Source organism: Orcinus orca, chromosome 2 (genome assembly GCF_937001465.1).
Source record: "Orcinus orca chromosome 2, mOrcOrc1.1, whole genome shotgun sequence".
NCBI classification, from domain to species: Eukaryota; Metazoa; Chordata; class Mammalia; order Artiodactyla; family Delphinidae; genus Orcinus; species Orcinus orca.
In genome coordinates, this window is record NC_064560.1 from 35,507,342 (window position 1) to 35,526,856 (window position 19,515).

Genomic DNA, 19,515 nt, shown 5'->3' on the forward strand with positions numbered 1-19,515 from the left:
AGAATCAAGCGTGTGTGCAGCGGCATAAACGCAGCAGTGATAGGATTGGTGAGGTACGGTGAGCAAATGCAGACCCTTTGAAGTCATATTGCATGGTACCCATTCCATGGGTCTCAACTCTCCAGGTTTAAGGGATTCTTCCTTCAGCTAAAACATGCATGTGGAACCCAGAGTATGATCCACCGTGTGATCAGGAAACGTGTTCAAATGTGTCTCAGTTGTCATCTCCTGGTACTCGGGTGCAACATTCCAGAAGCTTTACTAACACTCTCCCCACTTGGAGAGTTAGGGCTTATAACCTCCTGTTTGGCCCATTTTGCAATTTCTGCAGAAAATGAACACGAATAGGAGAACCAATGAGAGACTAGCTGGAGGTGTCTGGACGGGCAAATTTAACTCTCATTCCCCACCAGGAAGAGGAATTAACCGAAGGCTCAGCGTGCCATGCCGGAACCACACTAGGGCCTGAAGCAATCCTGCGGTGTTGCGGCCAGCTCACAAGAAAGCGAGTTGAAGAAAGGAGTTCAGGGGCACTGTAATTCACAAACCTGCAGAGTTATAAATGACAGCTATCGTCCAAAAATATATTGAAGTAAGGCTGACAAGAGGACTTGAAAGCAGGGCACAACTGCAGGAAACTGATTTCAGGAGGTAGACTGGAATTGTATGTAAAGCATAGGAAAAGAGGCAGAACGTCCACAATGATGCACTTGGCCAAAAAGTGCTATGCGTTTTTTCTGAAAATATATTCAGGAAAAAACGCATACGCACTTTTTGGCCAACCAAGCAAGCTTGCAGAGAAATCTGCCGTACAATGAAGTCTCACTGCCCCCCCGGTCAAAAGGGCAATCCGAAAAAAGTGTAAAATCCAGAAAGGCAGGACAGGCCATGGAGAAATGGGAGCCTTGTTATGCTGATGGGTGGGATGTAAATTGCCAACAGCCACTCTGGAGAAGTGTATGGTGTGTCCTGAAACATCCAAAAAACAAAGCAACAGAGCCTAGGGCACTTCGACTTATGGTCCTATAGCTTAGGGAAATTAAAATCAAAAAGACACAGCCACCCCAAAGTTTGGGACGGCTCTGTTTACAAGAACCTCGTTTACGGTACAAGTTCAATATCGCAGAAAGCGAAAAATGGATAAAGACTTTGTGGTACTTACGTACAATGCAATATCACTCAGCAATGAAATCTATGTCATCAGGCCCCAGCAGCATAATGAGTGGATTCAGGTACGATGATTCTAAGTGAAATAAGTCACACAGAAAAAGAAACATCATAAGATATCAGTACTACACGGAATGTAAACTTGGCTACACAGGAACTGAATTACAAAACAGAACAGGGTCTCAAATGTAAAAAACCAACTTATGCTTGCTTAAGGGGAAAGGTGAGTTGGGGTGCTGCATAAAACCAGAGATTGAAATTAGCACAGATACCGTTCCATAAGCCAAATATGTAATAGACAAGAGCTACTCCTTGCTCAACGAAGTGGACTCAACACCCCATATTAAACGCCTAAGAATATACCACACTAGTAAGAATCTTAAAACCTATGGATTTATATGTCTCCGAAAGAGAATCAAGCGTGTGGACAGCGGCATAAACGCAGCAGTGATAGGATTGGTGAGGTTCAGTGAGCAAATGCAGACCCTTTGAAGTCATATTGCATGGTACCCATTCCATGGGTCTCACCTCTCCAGGTTTAAGGGATTCTTCCTTCACCTAAAACATGCATGTGGAACCCAGAGTATGATCCACCATGTGATCGGGAAATGTGTTCAAATGTGTCTCAGTTTTCGTCCCCTGGTACTCGGGTGCAACATTCCAGACGCTTTACTAACACTCTTCCCACTTGGAGAGTCAGTGCCTTTAACCTCCTGTTTGGCCCAGTTTGCAATTTCTGTGGAAAATGAACAGGAATAGGGAAAACAAATGAGAGACTAGCTGGAGGTGTCTGGACGGGCAAATTTAACTCACATTTCCCACCAGGGAGAAGAATTAACCAAAGGCTCAGCATGCCATGCCGGAACCACCCTAGGGCCTGAAGCAATCTTGCGGTGTTGCGGCCAGCTCACAAGAAAACAAGTTGAAGAAAGGAGCTCAGGGGCACTGTAATTCACAAACCTGCAGAGTTATAAATGACAGCTATCATCCAAAAATATATTGAAGTAAGGCTGACAAGAGGACTTGAAAGCGGGGCACAATTGCAGGAAACCGATTTCAGGCGGTAGACGGGAATTGCATGTAAAGCATAGGAAAAGAGGCAGAACGTCCACAATGATGCACTTGGCCAAATGGGGTGTATGTGTTTTTTCCTGAATATATTCAGGAAAAAACGCATATGCCCTTTTTGGCCAACCAAGCAAGCTTGCAAAGGAAATCTGCACTACAATGAAGTCTCACTGCCCCCCGGTCAAAAGGGCCATCTGAAAAAATTGTACAATCCAGAAAGGCAGGACAGGCCATGGAGAACTGGGAGCCTTGTTATGCTGATGGGCGGGATGTAAATTGCCAACAGCCACTCTGGAGAAGTGTATGGTGTTTCCTGAAACATCTAAAAAACAAAGCAACAGAGCCTAGGGCACTTCCACTTATGGTCCTATAGCTTAGGGAAATTAAATCAAAAAGATACAGCCACCCCAAAGTTAGGGACGGCTCTGTTTACAAGAACCTCGTTTACGGTACAAGTTCAATATCGCAGAAATTGAAAAATGGATAAAGAAGTTGTGGTACTTACCTACAATTCAATATCACTCAGCAATGAAATCTATGTCATCAGGCCCGTAGCAGCATAATGAGTGGATTCAGGTACGATGATTCTAAGTGAAATAACTCACACAGAAAAAGAAACATCATAAGATATCACTAATACACGGAATGTAAACTTGCTACACAGGAACTGAATTACAAAACAGAACAGGGTCTCAAATGCAGAAAACCAACTTATGCTTGCTTAAGGGGAAAGGTGAGTTGGGGTGCTGCATAAAACCAGAGATTTTAATTAGCACAGATACCGTTCCCTAAGCCAAATATGTAATAGACAAGAGCTACTCCTTGCTCAACGAAGTGGACTCAACACCCCATATTAAATGCCTAAGAATATACCTGACTATTAAGAATCTTAAAACCTATGGATTTATATGTCTCCAAAAGAGAATCAAGCGTGTGTACCGCGGCATAAACGCAGCAGTGATAGGATTGGTGAGGTTCGGTGAGCAAATGCAGACCCTTTGAAGTCATATTGCATGGTATCCATTCCATGGGTCTCAACTCTCCAGGTTTAAGGGATTCTTCCTTCAGCTAAAACATGCATGTGGAACCCAGAGTATGATACACCGTGTGATCGGGAAACGTGTTCAAATGTGTCTCAATTTTCGTCCCCTGGTACTCGGGTGCAACATTCCAGACGCTTTACTAACACTCTCCCCACTTGGAGAGTCAGTGCCTTTAACCTCCTGTTTGGCCCAGTTTGCAATTTCTGCGGAAAATGAACAGGGATAGGGAGAACCAATGAGAGACTAGCTGCAGGTGTCTGGACCGGCAAATATAACTCTCATTTCCCACCAGGAAGAGGAATTAACCAAAGGCTCAGCCTGCCGTGCCAGAACCACACTAGGGCCTGAAGCAATCCTGTGGTGTTGCGGCCAGCTCACAAGAAAGCGAGTTGAAGAAAGGAGCTCAGGGGCACTGTCATTCACAACCCTGCAGAGTTATAAATGACAGCTATCGTCCAAAAATATATTGAAGTAAGGCTGCCAAGAGGACTTGAAAGCGGGGCAGAATTGCACGAAACCGATTACAGGAGGTAGACTGGAATTGCATGTAAAGCATAGGAAAGGAGACAGAACGTCCACAATGATGCACTTGGCCAAAAAGGGCATATGCGTTTTTTCCTGAATATATTCAGGAAAAAACGCATACGCCCTTTTTGGCCAACCAAGCAAGCTTGCAAAGGAAATCTGCCCTACAATTATATCTCACTGCACCCCCGTCAAAACGGCCATCTGAAAAATGTGTAAAATCCAGAAAGGCAGGACAGGCCATGGAGTACTGGGAGCCTTGTTATGCTGATGGGCGTGATGTAAATTGCCAACAACCACTCTGGAGAAGTGTATGGTGTTTCCTGAAACATCCAAAAAACAAAGCAACAGAGCCTAGGGCACTTCCACTTATGGTCCTATAACTTAGGGAAATTAAAATAAAAAAGACACAGCCGCCCCAATGTTTGCGACGGCTCTGTTTACAAGAACCTCGTTTACGGTACAAGTTCAATATCACAGAAAAAGAAAAATAGATAAAGAAGTTGTGGTACTTACGTACAGTGCAATATCACTCAGCAATGAAATCTATGTCATCAGGCCCGTAGCACCATAATGAGTGGATTCAGATACGATGATTCTAAGTGAAATAAGTCACACAGAAAAAGAAACATCATAAGATATCACTACTATATGGAATGTAAACTTGGCTACACAGGAACTGAATTACAAAAAAGAACAGGGTCTCAAATGTAGAACACCAACTTATGCGTGCTTAAGGGGAAAGGTGAGTTGGGGTGCTGCATAAAACCAGAGATTGAAATTAGCACAGATACCGTTCCATAAGCCAAATATGTAATAGACAAGAGCTCCTCCTTGCTCAACGAAGTGGACACAACACCCCATATTAAACGCCTAAGAATATACCTGACTAGTAAGAATCTTAAAACCTATGGATTTATATGTCTCCGAAAGAGAATCGAGCATGTGTACAGCGGCATAAACGCAGCAGTGATAGGATTGGTGAGGTTCGGTGAGCAAATGCAGACCCTTTGAAGTCATATTGCATGGTACCCATTCCATGGGTCTCAACTCTCCAGGTTTAAGTATTATTCCTTCAGCTAAAACAAGCATGTGGAACACAGAGTATGATCCACCGTGTGATCAGGAAACGTGTTCAAATGTGTCTCAGGTTTCGTCCCCTGGTACTCAGGTGCAACTTTCCATACGCTTTACTAACACTCTCCCCACTTGGAGACTCAGTGCCTTTAAACTTCAGTTTGGCCCAGTTTGCAATTTCTGCGTAAGATGAACAGGAATAGGGAGAAGCAATGAGAGACTAGCTGGAGGTTTTTGGACGGGCAAATTTAACTCTCATTTTCCACCAGGAAGAGGAATTAACCAAAGGCTCAGCGTGCCAATCCGGAACCACACTAGGGCCTGAAGCAATCCTGCGGTGTTGCGGCCAGCTCACAAGAAAACGAGTTGAAGAAAGGAGCTCAGGGGCACTGTCATTCACAAACCTGCAGAGTTATAAATGACAGTTATCTTCCAAAAATATATTGAAGTAACGCTGCCAAGAGGACTTTAAAGTGGGGCAATATTGCAGGAAACCGATTTCAGGAGGTAGACTGGAATTGCATGTAAAGCATAGGAAAAGAAGCAGAACGTACACAATGATGCACTTGGCCAAAAAGTGCATATGCGTTTTTTCCTGAATATATTCAGGAAAAAACGCATACGCCCCTTTTGGCCAACCAAGCAAGCTTGCAAAGGAAATCTGCACTACAATGAAGTCTCACTGCCCCCTGATCAAAAGGGCCATCTGAAAAAAGTGTAAAATCCAGAAAGGCAGGACAGGCCATGGAGAACTGGGAACCTTGTTATGCTGATGGGCGGGATGTAAATTGCCAACAGCCACTCTGGAGAAGTGTATGGTGTTTCCTGAAACATCTAAAAAACAAAGCAACTGAGACTAGGGCACTTCCACTTATGGTCCTATAGCTTAGGGAAATTAAAATCAAAAAGACACAGCCACACCAAAGTTTCGGACGGGTCTGTTTACAAGAACCTCGTTTATGGTACAAGTTCAATATCACAGAAAGCGAAAAATGGATAAAGAAGTTGTGGTACTTACATACAATGCAATATCACTCAGCAATGAAATCTATGTCATCAGGCCCGTAGCAGCATAAGGAGTGGATTCAGGTACGATGATTCTAAGTGAAATAAGTCACACAGAAAAAGAAACATCATAAGATATCACTAATACATGGAATGTAAACTTGGCTACACAGGAACTGAATTACAAAACAGAACAGGGTCTCAAATGCAGAAAACCAACTTATGCTTGCTTAAGGGGAAAGGTGAGTTGGGGTGCTGCATAAAACCAGAGATTGAAATGAGCACAGATACCGTTCCATAAGCCAAATATGTAATAGACAAGAGCTACTCCTTGCTCAATGAAGTGGACTCAACACCCCATATTAAACGCCTAAGAATATACCTGACTTGTAAGAATCTTAAAAACTATAGATTTATATGTCTCTGAAAGAGAATCAAGCGTGTGTACAGCGGCATAAACGCAGCAGTGATAGGATTGGTGAGGTTCCGTGAGCAAATGCAGACCCTTTGAATTCATATTGCATGGTACCCATTCCATGGGTCTCAACTCTCCAGGTTTAAGGGATTCTACCATCAGCTAAAACATGCATGTGGAAACCAGAGTATGATCCACCATGTGATCGGGAAACGTGTTCAAATGTGTCTCAGTTTTCGTCCCCTGCTACTCGGTGCAAATTTCCAACGCTTTACTAACACTCTCCCCACTTGGAGTGTCAGTGCCTTTACCCTCCTGTTTGGCCCAGTTTGCAATTTCTTCGGAAGATGAACAGGAATAGGGAGAACCAATGAGAGACTAGCTGGAGGTGTCTGGACGGGCAAATTTAACTCTCATTTCCCACCAGGAAGACGAATGAACCAAAGGCTCCGCGTGCCGTGCTGGAGCTAGATTAGGGCCTGAAGAGATCCGGCGGTTTTGCGGCCAGCTCACAAGAAAGCGAGTTGAAGAAAGGAGCTCAGGGGCACTGTTATTCACAAACCTGTGGAGTTATAAACGACAGCTGTCATCCAAAATTATACTGAAGTAAGGCTGCGAAGATGACTTGAATGCGGGGCAGAATTGTTGGAAACCGATTTCAGAAGGTACACGGGAGTCGCTCTTAAAGCATAGGAAAAGAGACAGAACTTGGAAAATAATGCACTTGGTAAAAAAGGGCATATGTGTTTTATACACAGCTCTCATAACTGAGGGGAGGAGATTCCCACCCGGCTCCAACTGCCACCTCAGGGCTCACATTACCAAGGCAACGTGAGCAAGCCAGGCAGGAGTTACCTCACAGCAGAGGTCCCACCTCACAGAAGGGTGAGAAACCCAGCCAACATCAGACTCTCACCAGAGGGCCCACATCACCTAGGGGATGGGAACCAGGCAGGAGTGTCTTCACACCAGTGGGGCCACATCATCGAAAGGTGAGGTACTCAGCACATGTGTCCTCAAACCAGAGGACCCACATCACCAAGGACCTCGGAGTGAGGCAGGCAGGAGTAGCCTCACAACACTGGGCCCATAGAATAAAAAAGTGAGGAATCCAGCAGTTGGAACCTCCCAGCAGGCGGCCCAGAGCACCGAGGCTATGGGATCCAGGCCACAGTGAACTCACAGAAGGGGGCCCATGTCATGAAACTGAGCAACCCAGCCATTGGGACCTCAGAGCAGGAGGCCCACATCCCCATGGGGATGGAAATCTGGTAGGAGTGTCCTCGCACCACTGAGAACGTATCAGAAAATTTTGGGCGACCAACAGTTAGGGCCTGACGCCAGAGGACCCTCATCATCAAGGGAAGGAGGCTCCCAGCAGGCTCCAACTGCCACCAGAGGGCTGACGTCGCCAAGGCGATGTGTGCCAACCAGGCACGAATGACCTCACAGCAGAGGGCCCACCTCAGAGAAGTGTGACGAACCCAGTCAGGATCAGACTTGCAGCAGAGGGCCCACATCACCAAATGGATTGGAACCAGGCAGGAGTGTCCTCACATGAGTAGGGCCACATCATCTAAAGGTGAGGAACCCAGAACATGTGGCTTCAAACCATAGGACACCCATCACCAAGGGGCTGGGAGTGAGGCAGGCAGGAGGAGCCTCATAACAGAGGGCCCAAAAATAAGAAAGGTGAGGAATCCAGCAGTTGGAACCTCCCAGCAGGCGGCCCAGAGCACAGAGGCTAAGGGATCCATGCCGGAGTGAACTAACACCAGACAGCCCACATCATGAAACTGTGAGCAACCCAGACATTGGGACCTCAGAGCAGAAGGCCCACATCCCCATGGTGATGGGAACATGACAGGAGTGTCCTGGCATCACTGGGCTCACATCAGAAATCGTGGGGTGCTCAGAAGTTAGGGCCTGACGCTAGAGGGCACTCATCACCGAGCGGAGGAGGCTCCCAGCAGGCTCCAGCTGCCACCAGAGGGCCAACGTCGCCAAGGCGATGTGTGCCAGCCTGGCAGGAGTGACCTCACAACAGAGGGCCCACCTCACAGAAGGGTGAGGAACACAGCCAGGATCAGACTCTCACCAGAGGGCCCACATCACAAAGGGGATGGGAACCAGGCAGGAGTGTCCCCACACCAGTGGGACAACATCATCGAAAGGTGAGGATCCCAGCACATGTGTCCTCAAACCAGAGGAACCACATCACCAAGGGTTTCGGAATGAGGGTGGCAGGACCAGCCTCAAAACACAGGGTCCATAGAATATAAAAGTTGAGGAATCCAGCAGTTGGAACCTCCCAGCATGTGGCCCAGAGCACCGAGGCTATGGGATCCAGGCCGCAGTGAACTCACAGCAGAGGGCCCACATCATGAACCTGTGAGCAGCCCAGCCGTTGGGACCACAGAACAGAAGGCCCACATCCCCATTGGGATGGGAACCTGGCAGGAGTGTCTTCGCACCACTTAGCACATATCAGAAAATGTTAGGAACCCAGCAGTTAGGGCCTGACGCCAGGGGGCCCTCATAACTGAGGGGAGGAGACTCCCAGCAGGTTCCAACTGCCAACAGAGGGCCCACGTCTACAAGGTGGCATGCGCCAGCCAGGCAGTAGTGACCTCACAGCAGAGGGCCTATCTCACAGAAGGGTGAGGAACCGAGGCAGGATGAGACTCTCACCAGAGGACCCACAACACCAAGGGGATGGGAACCAGTCAGGACTGTCCTCCCACCAGTGGGGCCACATCATCTAAAGGTGAGGAACCCAGCACATATGGCCTCATATCAGAGGACATACATCACAAAGGGGATGGGAGTGAGGCAGGTAGGAGTAGCTAAAAACAGAGGTCCCAAAGAATAAAAAAGGTGAGGAATCCAGCATTTGGAACCTCCCAGCAGGTGGCCGAGAGCACAGAAGCTATGGGATGCAGGCAGGAGTGAACTAACACCAGAGAGCCCACATCATGAAACTGTGAGCAACCCAGGCGTTGGGACCTCAGAGCAGAAAGCCCACATCCCCATGGGGATGGGAACCTGACAGGAGTGTCCTGGCATCACTGGGCTCACATCAGAAAACGTGGGGAACCCAGCAGTTAGAGCCTGATGCTAGAGGGCCGTCATCACCGAGGGCAGGAGACTCCCAGCAGGTTCCATGTGCCAACAGAGGGCCCACGTCGCCAAGGTGATGTGTGCAAGTCAGGCAGGATTGACCTCACAGCAGAGGGCCTACCTCACAGAAGAGTGAGGAACCCAGCCAGGATAAGACTGTCACCAGAAGGCCCACATCACCAAGGGGATGGGAACCAGGCAGGAGTGTCCTCACACCAGTGGGGCCACATCATTGAAAGTTGCGGAACCCAGCACATGTGGCCTCAAACCAGAAGACCCACATCACGAAGGGGTTGCGAGTGAGGCAGGCAGGAGGAGCATCACAACACAGGACCCATAGAATACAAAAGTTGAGGAATCGAGCAGTTGGAACCTCCCAGCAGGCAGCCAAGAGCACAGAGGCTATGGGATCCAGGCCACAGTGAACTAACACCAGAGAGCGCACATCATGAAATTGTGATCAAAACAGCCGTTGGAACCTCAGAGCAGAAGGCCCACATCCCCATGGAGATGGGAACCTAAGAGGAGTGCCCGAGCATCACTGGGCTCACTAAGAAAAGTTGGGGAGCCCAGCAGTTAGGGCCTGACGTCAGAGGGCCCTCATCACAGAGGTGAGGAGGCTCCCAGCAGGGTCCAAGTGCCACCAGAGGGCTCATGTCAACAAGGCGAGGTGAGCAAGCCAGGCAAGAATTACCTGATAGTAGAGGGCCCACCTCACAGATGGGTGAGGAACCCAGCCAGGATCAGACTCTCACCAGAGGGCCCACATCACAAAGGGGATGGGAACCAGTCAGGATTATCCTCACACCAGTGGGGCCTCATCATCTTAAGGTGAGGAACCCAGCACATGTGTCCTCAAACCAGAGGACCCACATCACCAAGGGCCTTGGAGTGAGGCAGGCAGGAGTAGCCTCACAACACAGGGCACATAATATAAAAAACGTGAGGATTCCAGCATTTAGACCTTGCAGCAGGCGGCCCAGAACACCGAGGCTATGGGATCCAGGCCACAGTGAACTCACAGCAGAGGGCCCACATCATAAAACTGTGAGCAACCCAGGCGTTGGGACCTCAGCGCAGAAGGCCCACATCCCCATGGGAATGGGAACCTGGCTGGAGTGTCCTCGCACCACTGGGCACACATCAGAAAATGTGGGGAGCCCACCATTTAGGGCCTGACACCAGAGGGCTGTCATCACTGAGAGGAGGAGGCACCCTGCACGCTCCAACTGCCACCAGAGGGCTCACGTCTCCAAGGTGACGTGTGCCAGCCAGGCAGGAGTGACCTCACAGCAGAGGGCCTACCTCACAGAACGTTGAGGAACCCAGCCAGGATTAGACTCTCGCCAGAGGGCCCACCTCACCAAGGGGATGGGAACCAGGCAGGAGTGTCCTCACACGAGTGGGGCCACATCATTGAAAGGTGAGGAACGCAGCACATGTGGCCTCAAGCCTTAGGACAGTCATCACCAAGGGGCTGGCAGTGAGGCAGGCAGGAGGAGCCTCACAACAGAGGGCACATAGAATAAAAAAGTTGAGGAATCCAGCAGTTGGAACCTCCCAGCAGGCGGCTCAGAGCACCGATGATAAGGGATCCTTGCTGGAGTGAACTCACAGCAGAGGGCCCACATCATGGTACTGTGAGCAAGCCAGCCGTTTTGACCTCAGAGCAGAAGGCCCATATCCCCATGGGGATGGGAACCTGGCAAGAGTGTCCTCACTCACTTGGCGCACATCAGAAAATGTGGGGAGCCCAGCAGTTATGGCCTAAGGCAAGAGGGCCCTCATCACCGAGGGGAGGAGGATCCCAGCACACTCCAAATGCCACCAGAGGGCCCACGTCGCCAAGGTGACGTGTGCCAGACAGGCATGATTGACCTCACAGCAGAGGGCCCACCTCACAGAAGGGTGAGGAACCCAGCCAGGATCAGACTCTCACCTGAGGGACCACATCAGCAAGGGGACGGGAACCAGTCAGGACTGTCTTCCCTCCAGTGGGGCCACATCATCGAAAGGTGCGGAACCCAGCACATGTGGCCTCAAATCAGAGGACACATATCACAAAGGGAATGGGAGTGAGGCAGGCAGGAGTAGCCTAAAAACAGAGGGCCCAAAGAATAAGAAAGGTGAGGAATCCAGCAGTTGGAACCTCCCAGCAGGCGGCCGAGAGCACAGAAGCTATGGGATGCAGGCAGGAGTGAACTAACAGCAGAGAGCCCACATCATGAAACTGTGAGCAACCCAGGTGTTGGGACCTCAGAGCAGAAGGCCCACATCCCAATGGGGATGTGAACCTGGCTGGAGTGTCCTCGCACCACTGGGCGCACATCACAAAACGTGGGGAGCCCAGCAGTTAGGGCCTGACGCCAGAGGGCCCTCATCACCGAGGGGAGGAGGCTCCCAGCAGGCTCCAAGTGCCACCAGAGGGCTCATGTCCACAAGGCGAGGTGAGCAAGCCAGGCAGGAGTGACCTCACAGCAGACGGCCCACCTCACAGATGGGTGAGGAACCCAGCCAGGATCAGACTCTCAACAGAGGGCCCACATCACCAAGGGGATGTGAACCAGGCAGGAGTCTCTTAAGACCATTGGTCCCACATCATCGAAAGGTGAGGAACCCAGCACATGTGGCCTCAAACCAGACGACACACATCACGAAGGGGCTGGGAGTGAGACAGGCAGGAGTATCCTCACAACAGAGGGCCCAAAAAATTAAAAAAGTGAGGAATCCAGCAGTTGGAACCTCCCAGCAGGCGGCCAAGAGCACAGAGGCTATGGGATCCAGGCCTCTGTGAACTAACACCAGAGAGCCCACATCATGAAAATGTGAACAACCCAGCCGTTGGGACCTCAGAGCAGAAGGCCCACATCCCCATGGAGATGGGATCCTAAGAGGAGTGCCAAAGCATCACTGGGCTCACTAAGAAAAGTTGGTGAGCCCAGCAGTTAGGGCCTGATGCAAGAGGGCCCTCATCACCGGGGGGAGCAGATTCCCAGCATGCTCCAACTGCCACCACACGGCTGACTTCACCAAGGCAATGTGTGCCAGCCATGCAGGAGTGACCTATCAGCAGAGGGTCTCCCTCACAGGTGGGTGAGTAACACAGCCAGGAACAGACTCTCACCAGGGGGTCCACATAACCAGGTGGATGAGAACCAGGCAGGAGTGTCCTCACACTAGTGGGGTCACATCATCGAAAGGTGAGGAACCCAGCAAAGGTGGCCACAAACCAGAGGACCCACATCACCAAGGGGTTGAGAGTGAGGTAGGTGTCTGGACGGGCATATTTAACACTCATTTCCCACCAGGAAGAGGAATTAACCAAAGGCTCAGCGTGCCCTGCCAGAAGCAGATTAGGGCCTGAAGCAGTCTTGCGGGTTTGCAGTCAGCTCACAAGAAAGCGAGTTGAAGAAAGGAGCTCAGGGGCCCTGTAATTCACAAACCTGCAGAGTTATAAATGACAGATAACGTCCAAAAATATATTGAAGTAAGGCTGCAAAGAGGACTTGAAAGCGGGGCAGAATTTCAGGAAACCGATTTCAGGAGGTAGACTGGATTTGCATTTAAAGCATAGGAAAAGAGGCAGAACATCGACAATGATGCACTTGGCAAAAAAGGGCGTATGAGTTTGTTCCTGAATATATTCAGGAAAAAACACATATGCCCTTTTTGGCAAACCAAGCAAGCTTGCAATGGAAATCCGAACTACTATGAAGTGTCACTTCCCCCCGGTCTAAAGGGCCATCTGAGAAAAGTGTAAAATCCAGAAAGGCAAGACAGGCCATGGGGAAAAAGGAGCCTTGTTATGCTGATGGGTGGGATGTAAATTGCCAACAGCCACTCTGGAGAAGTGTATGGTGTTTCCTGATACATCTGAAAAACAAAGCAACAGAGTCTAGGGCATTTCCACTTATGGTCCTATAGCTTAGGGAAATTAAAATCAAAAAGACACAGCCACCCCAAAATTTGGGAAGGCTCTGTTTACAGGAACCTCTTCAACAGTACAAGTTAAATATCCCTGAGAACAAATAATTGATAAAGAAGTTGCGGTACTTACGTACAACAGAATACCACTCAGCAATGAAATCTGTGTCACCAGGCCTGTACCAGCATAATGAGTGGATTGAGGCACGATGATTCTAAGTGAAATAAGTCACACAGAAAAAGAAACATCATAAGGTATCACTAATGCACGGAATGTAAACTTGGCTACACATGAACTGAATTACAAAACAGAAAAGGGTCTCAAGTTTAGAAAACCAACTTATGCTTGCTTAAGGGGAAAGGTGAGTTGGGGTGCTGCATAAAACCAGAGTTTGAAATTAGCACAGATACCGTTCCATAAGCCAAATATGTAATAGACAAGACCTACCCCTTGCTCAACGAAATGGACTCAACAATGAGGTATCACCTCACACCTGTTAGAATGGGCATCATCTGAAAATCTACAAACAACAAATGCTGGAAAGGGTGTGGAGAAAAGGAACCCTCTTCCACTATTGTTGGGAATATAAATTGATACAGTCACTATGGAGAACAATATGGAGTTTCTTAAGAAACTAATAATAGAATTACCATATGATACAGCAATCCCAGTACTGGACATATACCCAGACAAAACCATAAATCAAAAAGAGACATTCACCGCAATGTTCATTGCATCACTATTTACAATATTGAGGTAATGGAAACAACCTAAATGCCCACAGACAGACGAATGCATAAAGATGTGGTACATATATAAAATGGAATATTACTAAGCCATGAAAGGAATGAAATTGGGTCATTTGTAGAGACGTCGATGGATCTATAGACTGTCATACAGAGTGAAGTAAGTCAGAAAGAGAAAAACAAATCTTGTATATTCATGCATATATGTGGAACCTAGAAAAACTGTACAGATTAACCGTTTTGCAAGGCATAAATAGAGCAACAGATGTAGACAACAATCGTATGGACAACAAGGGGGGAAAGCTCTTGGGGGGTGGTGGTGGGAGGAATTGAGAGATTGGGATTGGCATGTAAACATTTATATGTATAAAATAGATAACCAATAAGAACCTGCTGTATAAAAATATAAAATAAAATTCAAAATTAAAAAGAAATAAAATTTAAAAAATAAAACAGAAAAAACAATTATTCCCTTCACATACATGTATTTATATGAATAAATTATTTCCATGCTTATATCTGTAAATACAAAAAAGAGGAATAAAATCTACCTTGAACCAAAAACGAAAAAGAGAAAAAAAAAACAGAACCCACCAGTTACTCAGAGGAAAACCGTATCAGGGCACTTGCTCCAGTTGTAAACAATTCTGAAGTTGGTCAGTGGTGGGGAATCGTCTCCCATTCAGCCAGCAGCCCCCACACAACAAGCGTCCTCATTGCAAAGCTGGGGCACCGTGCTGAGGCATCTGTGAGTAAACGTGAGCTGAGCCCCAGGCCAGTTGCTGCTGACCTGTTCCCACCCTTCCCAGGTAAAACACCTGAATATATACAAGGACTTGAAAGCCTAGAGGAAGGGCCATGGAGCCACACGAGTGACAGCATGCCAGCTGACTTGGTGCCTGCAGGCCAGCCAGGATGGTCCTGGCCCTGGGTGCTCTTCTGGAAGATTTCCATTTCCCTGCCTGAGATACCCGTCCTGTCCCTGCCCCCACTGCTTTTTTCCTTCCTCACCTCTGCCCAGGGAGAAATTCCAGCAGCAGGTATGGGTGACACATCCTCTTCTTTAGCAGGTGGCAGCCTGGCAACTGCTGCAGAAAGTCCAGCAGAGCCCCACTCACACTGGGCCACCCACAAAGCCATGGCCTCTCACTCCCTCCCACCAGCCCAGCCCCGAGACTGCTGACAGGGCAGAGAAAATGGCGTCAGGCACAGCTGCAGGGGCTCTTGCTGCCTGGAGTGGTATTTATATTGATCTCAACCCAGGCACACCTGGGGAGGGCTGGCCGGCACGGTAAGGCTGCCCAGGTCAGCCAATCATCACCCCTCAGGGGCTCACAGTTGCAGAAAATGGAACTTGCTGAACCGGCCAGGTCCAAGGAACAGCTGTGGGCTCCTGAGAGTCAGGATAGACAAGGGGCTGCAGCTTTGGCTTGTTTTCTAATCATTTTATCTGGCCCATGAGTGGGAGACAACTTCAAGAAAACCCTCTCCTAATGAGAGGAACCCAGGAGTCAGGGAGAGGAGGGGGTGGGTGGTGGTTGGAGACAGAGGCCTGGTGCCCTGGGTGCAGTGGAAGTCTCTGGAAGACCAGGTTGAGGGAGGCCACACAGTGTGATGCCCAGGGTCACAGACCTGTCGGAGCTGCTGTTTGTTAGTTCAAGTCCTGCTCTGAGGTGCTCTGTGTCAGCTCTGAGCAACAGGTGAGCTGGGGGTGCTCTTCAATGAGGGCTATGTGCACGGTTCCTGTGTGCCCAGCCCTGCCACGGTACCTGCAAGGGTAGCTCTGTATCCTGGGAGGGGCCTGACCATGAGAGCCCCGTGGGCTGGGTTGGGGGTGGGGTACCTGCCCAGGAGAGCTCCATATCCTGGGATTGGCCTGACCACGAGAGCCCCATGGGCTGCTGGGGACCTGGTAAAGGATGTCAGGACAGTCAGTGAAGCCACCGAGGATATACCTGCAGTTGCTCCTGATTCCTACACCCTGCTGGTCATTCTACCAACCACCAGGACATGGTATTCTGTATTAGTCTTCAATGATGCCTTCTTTTGTATTCCATTAGTCCCAGAGTCACAAGAAATTTTGGCTTGTGAGTGGCAGGACTCAACATACAACTAAAACAATACTTCCGGGCCGTCTTGCCCCAAGGGTTCAAAAATTCCCACACCATCTTTGGGGAAAGCTTAGCTAAAGACCAAAAAGTTCTACCTCTGGAAAAGGAAACCCTCCTTCAATATGCAGATGACATTCTGATCGCCAGCCCTACTAAGGAGGCCTCTGAACTACCAAGCCAATAAAGGATAGAAGTTGTCCAAGAAAAAGCTCAAATATCACAGACTGCGGTGACCTGCCTGGGCTTCATTCTCACACAAGGTCAGAGAAGCCCATCCCAGGAAAGGGAAGAAACCATTTGCAGCCTTACCCCTTTCTAAAACTAGAAGACTGCTTAGGGGTTCCTGGGGAGGCCAGGGTTTGCTGCTTCTGGATCCCTAACTACAGTCTACTAGCTGGGCCTCTATATGAAACACTGAAAGGAAAAGATGATGATCCTTTTCAACAGAATCCAGAAGTGGCCTTTCAAGAATGGAAAGAGCAGTCAATTCAGACCCTTGCCCTGGAACTCCCTAATTGAGCTAAACCCTTTGACCTTTACATTCCTGGTGAAAGGTGAATCGCCATTGGAGAATTAGTGCAAAAACTGGGACCACTTGAAATGGAACAACGCAAGAATGCCATCCAGGTAGGATAAACTACAATCACCAAGGGGCTTGGCCCACTGCCACATCTGGCCAAGATACTGGCGGTATCTAAAAACCTGGAAATCAGCAGCCCAAAAGGCCACCTCCCTCCTAAGGGAAAAGGACCCCACATGGTGATCCTAATCACCAACCATGCCCTGAAGTTGCAGGGTTCGCTCTGTGGGCACACCGACCTCGAGTGAGGAGGCCCTCCAACTCCAACATCCAGAGATAACTGGGGGCAACAGGGCACCATGACGACTCGTGTGAACATCACTTGACCTGGAGTTTCTCTCATAAAACAACAATAGTGTGTCCCGAAGGAGTAGACTACTGCTTGCAGAACTTACTGCACCCAGAGGGGAGCTAATAATCTTGGCGGGGGAACCGTATATCACACTGTCACCATAGAGAAGCCTACAGACACCGTGATGATGGTGGCCAATAAGACCAGCTGGACTCCTGTTTACTTCAAAAGGCTGTTGACTCAGTGGCCATCATGGTCCTTGATCACCACTGACCCTGGACTGTCTGGGAGTTGAGCGGGCAGGGCCCTGACACCTGGTGCTGTTTTTACGTTAATTCAGGGGCCTAATTGAAGAAAGAGCAGACTACTGGTCAGAGCATCTAGGCTGGCAGAAACGGTCAGCCTAAGGTAGCCGAACAAATGTGGGGCGGGGTGAAATCGGCCCCCACAGCGTCTCTGCACATCTCTTTCCTGGACCCTTAAAGGTCATTAGAATCTATAACACTTCCAATGCTGGTGCTCAGGCGGACGAGCAGGCAGGCAGGGGTCCTGGGGCCAATCAACGTCACCTGGAGGCTGCTGGGGAGAAGTTCTGACCCTCGTCCCCTGGTATGAGGGCTCCCAACTCAGCACTCAGCAGTTACAGAAGAAGGGTCTGCACCCTCAGCACTCCAAGAATGAGGAACGGGACAAAAGGCAGAGGAGGGGTTTGTCCCCAGCAAAGCCCATTAAAAATCCCTGGGAGATAAAAATAGAATCTGGGCAATAAAGTCAAGTCTGACCTTTTTTATCCTTTGTGCTTTGTCTAATTTCACGTGCTCCTAGGGTCCCGCATGCAGAGGTTCCACACCCGACACTTCAGACCAGATTTCCTAGTGCAGAATGGCTGGGTCGACACCTCAGCTCCTGGGACCCAGTGCAGACTCCGAGATATAGAGCCTGAGCTGCAGCCAACCCGGCCCTCGAGAGCTCCGCCCCCTCCCTCCCACTGACTCTGACAGGATCTCTACACAGCAGCCCAGCCCACAGCCCACGGGGTAGTGCATGCTCTCACCTCTCCATTCTCTGATCAAAATATAAAGTTTCCTTTGCTTGTGAACCAAACTCAGTCTCGATCTGTTGGCCCCAATGACACTGGGCAGGGGGACACTTGTTGGGGTCCACTCTGGAGGATCAGTAACAGAAATTGAGACTATTGTAACTTCAATGAACAGATGTGTGAGCCAAACTGTAGTTAACATAGAACAGTTTATAAGGCTCGGGTAAAATAAGATGTTTCTAACACTTCCATTTGATATTTCCATCACTTTATTATAAGCAAGTTCAGTGAAAAGGTTTGTCTTATTTGTCAGGTCAATATTAGAGAAATGAAGTGATTTCTTTCCAAGGATGTACATCTAATAATCTTGGTTAAAGCTTCAATCTTGTTTTAAATGCTTTTCCATTGAAAATGATACCTCTCTTTCAGCTCCCCCATTTCTGAGAAGTATAAAATCTTATAATTTATTATTACCAAAGGGGAAAGGTGGGAGGAGGGATAAATTAACAGTTTGGAATTAACACATACACACTGCTATGTATAAAATAGATCATCAACAAGGAACTACTGTATAGCACAGGGAACTACACTCAATATTTTGCAATAACCTATAAGGGGAAATAATCGGAAAAAGAATAGATATTTTTATCGACATCATCTATCAATGACAGTTAAAGTGTAACCTAAGGGAAGCCGGTGGTGAGTGCTTCTGACCCTGAAGACTTCAATCATCTAAAGTTTGGACTCTGCCTACTTCCCAAGGCCCTTAATGAACATATGTGTAGCCATAGCTTAAAAAACTCCCCAGTTTGGGTTTCGGGGAGACACTGATTTTGAAAAAGCCCTGGTGTTCTCCTTACATGAATGGGACTCTTCCTACTGCTAAAACATGTCTGTCACACCCAGAGGATGGTATACCGTCTGATCGGGAAGAGTTTGGAAAAGGCATCTCATCTCCTCATCTCCTGGTGCTCGGGTTCACCCGTCCAGCGTCTTTACTAACAGTCTCCCCACTTGGAGATGTCAGCACTGTCAACATCCTGTTGCGTACAGTTTGGAATTTGTCCAGAGGATGAAGCGGAAGGATGAGGAACAATGAGAGACAAGTCCTAGGTGTTCAGACAGGCACATGCCACTCTAATTTCCAATCAGGAAGATGAATTGACCAAAGGCTAGGGTTGCCCATGGAAACAGTATAGGGCTTGAGGAAATCCCACTGCTTTGTGGCCAGTTCCCATAAACACAAGTTGAACAATGGAACTCAGGGGCAGTAAAATTCACGAAACTGCAGAGTTGAAAATATCTATCACTGAAAAATGTCTTGAGGAAAGTCAGAGAAAAGGATTGGTAAGCAAGGGAGAATGGCAGGAAAGGGATTTGAGGAGGTAGAAAGGACTCGCCA